Source organism: Saimiri boliviensis, chromosome 3 (genome assembly GCF_048565385.1).
Source record: "Saimiri boliviensis isolate mSaiBol1 chromosome 3, mSaiBol1.pri, whole genome shotgun sequence".
Classification (NCBI taxonomy): Eukaryota; Metazoa; Chordata; class Mammalia; order Primates; family Cebidae; genus Saimiri; species Saimiri boliviensis.
Window position 1 is genome coordinate 38,840,570 of NC_133451.1, and position 9,253 is coordinate 38,849,822.

Sequence of the window (9,253 nt, forward strand, 5' to 3'; positions counted from 1 at the left end):
CCATCCCTCCCCTAAAATAGTCACTGGTGGCTCTGGCTTCTCACCTTGTTGGTGGCTCTGGCTTCTCACCGTGTTGGTGGCTCTGGCTTCTCACCGTGTTGCTGACCCACTGTCTCTTCTTGTCTCCCTTTTCTTTTTCAAGCAAGCTTGAAACTTCCCCAACTTTCTGTTCATTTCTTCTGGATAGCAATTCAGTGCTATTGTGGTCATCCCTTATTCTCAAAACATTTTTGCTACTAGCTCATCTTGTAGATTGATATATCAATTAGGATTAGGTTCGATTGTATGTGACAGAAAGCCCCCAAACAATGGTGGGCTGTGCAAGATAGAAGATGATTTTTCCCTACTGTTCAAATGAAATCGAGAAGTCGGCGTCCCAAGGCTGGTCCGGCAGCACTGCCATCTTCAGGGACTCAGCTTTCTTCTCTCTTGTTTTTCTGAGCTCAACTCATGGCTTTCATTTTATGGTTCAAGTTGGCTGCTCAAACTTAAGCACCCAAGAAGGAAGGGACGAAGAAGAAGGCCAGGCGCAGTGGCTCACGCCTGTAGTCCCAGCACTTTGGGAGGCTGAGGCAGGCAGATCCCTTGAGGTCAGGGGTTCAAGACCAGCCTAGCCAACATGGTGAAACCATTTCTACTAAAAAGTACAAAAATTAGCCAGGCATGGTGGTGTACACCTGTAGTCCCAACTACTCGGGAGGCTGAGGCAGGAGAGTTGCTTGAATCAAGGTAGCAGAGGTTGCAGTGGGCTGAGATCTTGAGATCTTGCTACTGCACTCCAGCCTGGGCAAGAGAGCAAGACTCAGTCTCCAAAAAAAAAAAAAAAGAAAGGACAAAGAAGAGACAACTACCCCTTCCCATTAAAGATATTCCTGGGGGCTGGACGCGGTGGCTCACGCCTGTAATCCCAGCACTTTGGGAGGCTGAGACGGGCAGATCACGAGGTCAAGAGATCAAAACTATTCTGGCCAACACGGTGAAACCCCGTCTCTACTAAAAATACAAAAAAATTAGCCAGGTGTGGTGGCACTTGCCTGTGGTCCCAGCTACTCGGGAGGCTGAGGCGGAAGAGTTGCTTGAACCCAGAAGGCGGAGGTTGCAGTGAGCCGAGACTGTGCCACTGCACTCCAGCCTGGTGACAGAGCAAGACTCTATCTGAAAAAAAAAAAAAAAAAAAAAAGATATTCCTGGAGTTTCTTGGAGGTTGCTTACATCCCATTAGCCAGGACTTAGCCACATGACTACATTCAGCTGAAAAGAAGACTGGGAAAAATAACCTTATTAACAGCTACAGTGCTTAGTTGAAAATTATGTTCTATTGCTAAGGAAAGGGATTTTGGGGGATAGTCACCAGTCTCAAACACAACTAACAGTGTTTTACCTTGAACACAAGGAAAGCCTTTTCAGGCTGATACAAGAACATGCACAGAGGCAGGAAAATGTGTTCACTGTGGCTCGAACAGGACACGGGCGGGAGGTCAGGCCAGAAAGAGAGGCAGATGCCACATTAGGAAAGGCTTTGAGAGTCAGGCTGAGAAGTTTGTCTTCAGCCTATAGGCAGTAGGGTGCCAAACAGATCCTTATATTTGATATAAATGCTTCCAGGGATTTAAGCTAATTGCTTGACTGACTTCATTTTTATTTATTTATTTTGAGATAGGGACTCACTTTGTCACCCAGGCTGGAGTGCAGTGGCACCAACACAGCTCACTGCAGCCTCCACCACCCAGGCTCAAGCCATCCTCCCACCTCAGTACCCCAGGTAGCTGGGACTACAGGTGTATGCACGCTGGGCTAAATTTTGCATATATATATTTTGTAGAGACAGGTTTTCACCATGTTGCCCAGACGGGTCCATTTTTTATATATATGTATATATAAAGAGACGGAGTCTTGCTCTGTTGCCCAGGCTGGAGTGCCATGGCCAGATCTCAGTTCACTGCAACCTCTTCCTCTGAGGTTCAAGCGATTCTCCTGTCTCATCCTCCCAAGCAGCTGAGATTATAGGCACCTGTCACCATGCCCAGCTAATTTTTGCATTTTTAGTAGAGATGGGGTTTCACCATGTTGGCCAGGTTGATCTTGAACTCCTGACCTCAGATGATCCACCTCTTCGACCTCCCAAAGTGCTGGGATTATAGGCGTGAGCCACCACACCTGGCCCCATTTTATTTTATTTTTTTTATTTGTTTATTTATTTTATTTTTTTTGAGACGGAGTTTCACTCTTGTTACCCAGGCTGGAGTGCAATGGCGCGATCTCGGCTCACCGCAACCTCCGCCTCCTGGGTTCAAGCAATTCTCCTGCCTCAGCCTCCTGAGTAGCTGGGATTACAGGCACGTGCCACCATGCCCAGCTAATTTTTTGTATTTTTAGTAGAGACGGGGTTTCACCATGTTGACCAGGATGGTCTCGATCTCTCGACCTCGTGATCCACCCGCCTCGGCCTCCCACAGTGCTGGGATTACAGGCTTGAGCCACCGCGCCTGGCCTCTCTGCAGTTTTACGGATTTGCTTGTCCTCAGGGCTTCTGCAGCCCTCAAGACATCAAATTCTCACACAACTACTCCCAAAGCACACAAGGAAGATTGGTGCTCCTGCCTATGTCTACTTAATCTAACTGATGAGGAGCACCTCTTCCAGGAGCAAGCAAGACTTTCCTGAACATTTCGTTGACGAGGACTAGGTCACACGGCCACTCATAGCTGCAAGAGAAGTTGAGAAGCAGGAATCTGAAGATTCTTTTACAGTTTTAGACATCATGATTCATCCCCTGGAACAGAACATTTTGTCCATCCCAAAATAGAGGCTCTTTTAGCAAGGAGGAAGACATGACTATTGGGCAGATAGTCATCTATGTTAAACATGGGACTTATTGTGGAGACAAAACCACAAAAATAATTTTTCAGATAAAGTTCTCAGGATCTGCCCTGTATTGCTGCAGGGGCTAGAATGAAGAAACAGCCCTCCAAATGCAGCACTGGACTTCACAGTATTATTATTATTATTTTAAGCAAATGATGAATGGTTTTGCTGTATATATATATATATATATATTTTTTTTTCTTTACAATGAAACGTCATCTGCCTTTTTTTAAAATAAAAAATTCCCAGCAAAGCAAAAAACTGAAGTGAAACCAAATACATTAGAGAATCATTGAAGAGAATAAACTATATGAGTAGAGCTCTTCATTAAAAATAGATTGTAGTTATTTTTCTGAGTATAGAGTTAATCCTTATTGAACAGTAAAAATATGCAGAGTACAAAAAAAATTAAAGAAAAAAGTGAAAAAATTATCTTCAATTTTACTATTTAAAAACAGTCACTACTGGGTCTAATTATTTGTAGCCTTTCAGACATATGAATACATTTTTTTTCTTATCTAATTGGGATTTTGGCTGGGTGCAATGGCTTATGCCTGTAATCCTAGCACTTTGGGAGGCTGAGGCAGGTGGATAACTTGAGGTCAGGAGTTTGAGACCAGCCTGGCCAACATGGCGAAACCCCATCTCTACTAAAAATACAAAATTTATCTGGGTTCAAGATGAAATTTGGGTAATAAGAAAAAAAAATTATCTGGGCATGGTGGTGCACACCTGTAATCCCAGCTACTTGGGACACTGAATCACTTGAACCCGGGAGGTGGAGGTTGCAGTGAGCCAAGATCATGTCATTGCACTTCAGCCTGGGCAACAGAGCAAGACTGTCTCAAAAAAAAAAAAAAAAATTAAAATTAAAAAAATAGAGATTTTACTGTACAGATAGTTTAATTTTGTAGATTACTCTTTATAATAATAAATCTATGTTCCTTTAAAAATAAAGTTTTTTGGTTTTTTTTCTTTTTTTCTTTTTTTGCTTGTCTCTCTTCCATTTGATGTGTACCTCTTGTTGTGTTATAATACGTTAACTTAAAAAGTAATTTGTCTTCTGGAAGGGGAAATGCTGCAGATGTACATCGATCCAGGGAGTCCCCTTACTCATTGGCTGTGTGGCCTTATGTAAGTTGCTTCACCTTTCTGAGCTTCAGTTTTCTCATTTATAATGTGAAGATGTTGACAATAATAGTAATAGTGGTTTTTGCTGTCTTACAGTTTTCTTGTGCTAAATAAATGATAATATAAAAGGACATTGTAAATTGCATCTGAAAGACAAAAATGTAAAGTTAAAAGAAAACTTAGTATTGCAAATATCCTTTCAAAGTATTTTTAGAAATCTCATTATATTTAGATTAATTTAAAAGACAGGAATTAGAGAGTAACTTTATTTTCTATTTTGAATAATGAATACCATAGACATAGGTTCATTCAAAATTGTAAAACTTGTTTTGTTTTTGGTAAACATTTGAAAACTTAGATTTATTATTTGGAAAAAACGGTTTAATAGAAATTTTGCTTTTTAAAAGGTTTAGGTGGTTTTAAAAAAAGCAAAAACACTTGTTTATGACTAATCTTGAAATTTTATGTGTAATTTAAAATGTCATTTAAGCAGGAAGGTACTCATTTAGGAGAAATTACAAAAATACTCCTTTTTCTTTTAAATGATTAAAAAATGCACAGCTACAATAATTTAGGTAATAATAATAATAAGGAGAAAGCAGCAGGGTGAGTTTGAAACCATGTCTTGCAATCGTTGACTGCACTTGTCACAAACATGTTTTCCTCTAATGAGCATCAAGCATTTCCCACTACCTCTTTCTTTTTGAGCACAGACACTGAGTTAATTTCCCCGAAACCTCACTTTTTTATTTCTGAGTACTCCTTTATCTTTCCATAAGAAGATAAAGCCAGTAGGATAGCCCAGGATGTGTTTCCTAGGTATCATTTTCATTATAAGGGAGAGTTAAGATAGGGTTTCTAAGAGGTTTAATGCAAAACCCTCTGGAATCCCTTGTTCTTGGAGACTATCTGGAAGTTTGAATTGGCGTTGGGTTGGAATCCTCTAAATATGACCCTGTGTAAGCTGAGTAATGAGGAAGATGACTTTGCTATGCTCAGCTGTGGATCAGTGATTCTCCTCTGAGAATCAACTGCTATAAAAATCACTGGTTATTATGTAAAACATATTGTCACTGAAGCAATGACAGCGGTTTATACAGAAAAGTTAGGTAGACTTGCTCAACGAAGTTAAGAAAAAAAAGAACAACAACTTTTCATGTGGTTCATATAAATGGTAGATGCTCGTTATAGAAAATTTGGGAAATACGTGGCTGGGAGGCATGGCTTATGCCTGGAATCCTCGCTTACCTCCTGCTGTGTGGCCCAGTTCCTAACAGGCCACAGATGGATACCGGTCTTCGGTCCCAGGATTATGGACCCCTGACCTAGAGGTTGCTTCTATAAACATCTGCATGCGTGCATATAACAAGTTGAATCCAAATTCGTTTTGTAACCTGCTTTTTTCACCTAACAGTCTATTGTGAGCATGTTCCCATGTTATTAAAGATTCTTTGATTTGCAGTGAGCTGATATTGCCTGCTTCCTAGGACTGAGCCACCAGGAGCAAAGAAAGCAAATTAATGCCTCCAGAAGGAGATGGTTGACTCTGGCGCCCATACTCGTCTTTCTTTCATTGAGCCCATGACTCTTTTTCCTGCCAAGCAATGCCAACTGGTGTCAAGTCTCAGCTGATGACATATTTTGCTGTTGTCATTGTTGTTGTTTTATCTGTGGACTTAATTGCAATTTATAAATAAGTACATATTTTCACACAGATGTTTTAAGCTGGCTTGCATCAGTAATAAAGTGAATGAAATTCAGAATTTTACTTAACTGGCTCAATATTTATCATTTGTCTTCAGCAGGGGATACTTCCAAGACAAGAAATTCATTGGTGAGGAAGAAGGGATATGCTAATCTGAATCCGGCTTCCCAAAGCTGTGGCCAAATTATTCCTGATTTGCTAACAGGTCAAATATAAAATTTCTCTTGAAGTAAGGAAAACTTGCTATGTGCTGGTGCGTTGTTTTTCTCAACTATTTTTAATACTATAAATGGAACCTTTAAAAACAAATAAAACCTACATTCATCCAAAGCCAAAAATCTGTACACATTCTGGACATTTGTGCAAAAAAATTTTAAATGGCTACATGTAATTAAAACAACACTGGTAATTTATTTCCAACTCAGGACATACCCTGACTTCCTTGTGTTGGTTATGTATTCCTGTAAAATGCATTTATTTATTTTTAAAATTTTTCTATTTTTTATAGAGATGGGGTCTTGCTGTGTTGCCCAGGCTGATCTCAAACTCCTGGGCTCAAGTGATCCTCCCGCCTTAGCCTCCCAAAGCACTAGGATTACAAGTGTGAGCATCTGTGCCCAGCCTAAGATGTATTTTATTCACTTAAGAGAACTACCTGTTCAGATTATGAATTGACAAGTCATATCAATTCTAGTTTTGTGTGACATTCGGAAGACAGTCACACACCTCATCTATAAATCAGCGTATGTCTGTAACGTCTTCCAAAACTCAGGAGGGCGGGTGAAAGCCATTTTCACACGTATTGTTCACATTGTCAGCAGAAACTGTGTGGTAGTGGGTGAAATTCCTTTTGCTTAGTTGTACAATGGCGGTAGCTAATAAAAACAGCATTTAAAAATGAATGTCTAAAACTTGTGCTAACACAGGAAATTACAGGCATTTGGGAATAAAAAGACAAAAAGAGGCCAAGAACTATTCTTTAAAAGTGCACGGGCCTTTCCGGCGGTGACGACTTACCCATGAGAACATGCTTCTCGCAAAGGATCTCCTTCATCCCTCTCCGAAGAGGAGAAGAGGAAACACAGGAAGAAACGCCTGGTGCAGAGCCCCAATTCCTACTTCACGGATGTGAAATGCCCAGGGTGCTATAAAATCACCACGGTCTTCAGCCATGCACAAAGGGTAGTTTTGTGTGTTGGCTGCTCCGCGGTCCTCTGCCAGCCTACAGGAGGAAAAGCGAGGCTTACAGAAGGATGTTCTTTCAGGAGGAAGCAACACTAAAAGCACTCTGAATCAAGATGAGTGGGAAACCATCTCAATAAACACATTTTGGATTTTTAAAAAGAAGTGCAGGGAACAGAGAGAGGAGAAAAGAAAAGATTTCTTCTGGAAGGGGAGGAAAAAATCAACAACAAAATGTTTCTTCTTTTTTGGATGAAAATAGTTGTAGCCTTTGAAGTTTAAAATCGATCTTAGTCAATGCGCCATTTGGAATTCAGGATCAGGCAAACTAGCTTGAGAGGTTGGGGTATTCACCTGGTAGAGAGACCTAACAAATAATATTTAAATGATGCAGCTGTAGCCTGTAGTTAACGATACCAAGGATATTGGCAAAATTCATGTGGCCCTGAGCAAGATACTTAAGCTCCCTGTGCCTCAATTTCCTTCTTAGCAAATGGAGATAACAATGGTATGTACCTCCTAATTATTGGGATGATGAAGTGGAAAAATGCATATAAAGTGCTTGACTGGGCCCGGGCTTGGCTTACACCTGCAATCCTAGCGCTTTGGAAGGTTGAGGCAGGCGGATCCCTTGAGTCCAGGAGTTCCCGACCAGCCTGGGCAACATAGTGAAACTCCAGCTCTACAAAAAATACAAAAATTAGCTGGATGGAGTGGTATGTGCCTGTGGTCCCAGCTACTCAGGAGGCTGAGGCTGGGAGGATCACCTGAGCCCGGGAGGTGGAGGTTTCAGTGAGCCAAGATTGTGCCAGTGCACTTGAGTCTGGGTGACAGAGTGAGATCCTGTCTCAAAAAAAAAAAAAAAAAAAAAAGGGCTTAACTGACAGATGTGGTGCCTAATAAATGGTAAGGCAGCGTGACTATTATTACGAAGTTACCAGTTTGCTGTGATTATAACATCAAGGGAGGCCAGGCGCGGTGGCTCACTCCTGTAATCCTAGCACTTTGGGAGGCCAGGGCGGGTGGATCACCTTAGGTCAGGAGTTTGAGACTAGCTGACCAACATAGTGAAACCCCCTTCTCTTCTTAAAATACAGAAAAATTAGCCAGGCATGGTGGTGTGTGCCTGTAATCTCAGCTACTCGGGAGGTTGAGGCAAGAGAATCGCTTGAACCTGGTAGGCGCAGGTTGCAGTGCGCCGAGGTCGTGCCACAGCACTCCAGCGGGACTCTGTCTCAACAACAACGACAAAAACAAGGGAGCAGAGAATAACAAGCTGACGAAGAAAGCAGCATGGTGGTGCTGTGTCTTGAGAAAGCTCCTGCAAGCCTACAACTCTGGAATTTTCCACTAGCTACTTAGCTCTGGTTACAGTTCACTCTTGATGGCAGTCTGCGATGAAAACAACTTTCAAAGATTCAGTGAAGAGACTCAGAAAGGACTCAGAAAGGTGGAGGACTGAGCAGTTAAGTGGATGAATGAGGCTGAGAGATGAGCACCAACTTGCCCCTGGGTAGAGCTGCATAGTATGAGCAGAAGAGGAAGCAGACTGTGCAGTCAGCAAGGAGCAGCCAGGACTTGGTGACACCTACCAATGATCATTAAACCTACGGGTTTAGGCAGATGTTAAAGACCATTGAACATTCTGGTGGGGCGTGGTGACTCACACTTGTAATCCTAGCACTTTGGGAGGCTGAGGCGGGCAGATCACCTAAGGTCAGGAGTTGGAGACCAGTTTGGCCAACATGGTGAAACCCCGTCTCTACTGAAACATACAAAAATTAGCTGGGTACGGTGGTGGGCCCCGTAATCCCAGCTACTCGGAAGGCTGAGGCAGGAGAATTGCTTGAACCTGGGAGGTGGAGGTTCCAGTGAGTGGATATCATGCCACTGCATTCCAGCCTGGGCGACAGAGGGAGACCCAAACACACACACACACACACACATACACACACACACACACACACACACACACACACACACACAATAAGATCACTGAACATTAAGATGGCTTTTGGATATATTTTTTAAAACCTTACCTCCATCTTTCTGCCAAGAACTTTCCTGACCATCCTTTTTAAATACGCACTCCCCAAGTTTTCTATCCCCCTTCCTTACTGTGTTTTTCTTCTTCGTAATTAGCTCACGGTAACATATTCTACTACTAGAGTTTCGAGTTCATTGCTTTGCTTCCTAATACGTGGATATAAACTCAGGCGAGCAGGCTGTTTTTGTTCTTGTTCACTGCTATCCCCCCAGCACCTAACCCAGTGCTCAGTAAGTATTATGGCAAGTGTTCAATATATATTCATTGAATGAAAGGAAAGGATAAATTCTCATTTACCTTAGGGCATTTGTAGTGGGGCAACC

At 42.0% G+C, this 9,253-nt stretch overlaps 1 pseudogene; it reads left to right on the plus strand.

The window, feature by feature from the left end:
* The first annotated feature begins 6,728 nt into the window (after positions 1–6,728).
* On the plus strand, positions 6,729–7,048 carry LOC120363643 (small ribosomal subunit protein eS27-like; annotated as a pseudogene).
* The last annotated feature ends 2,205 nt before the right edge of the window (positions 7,049–9,253 follow it).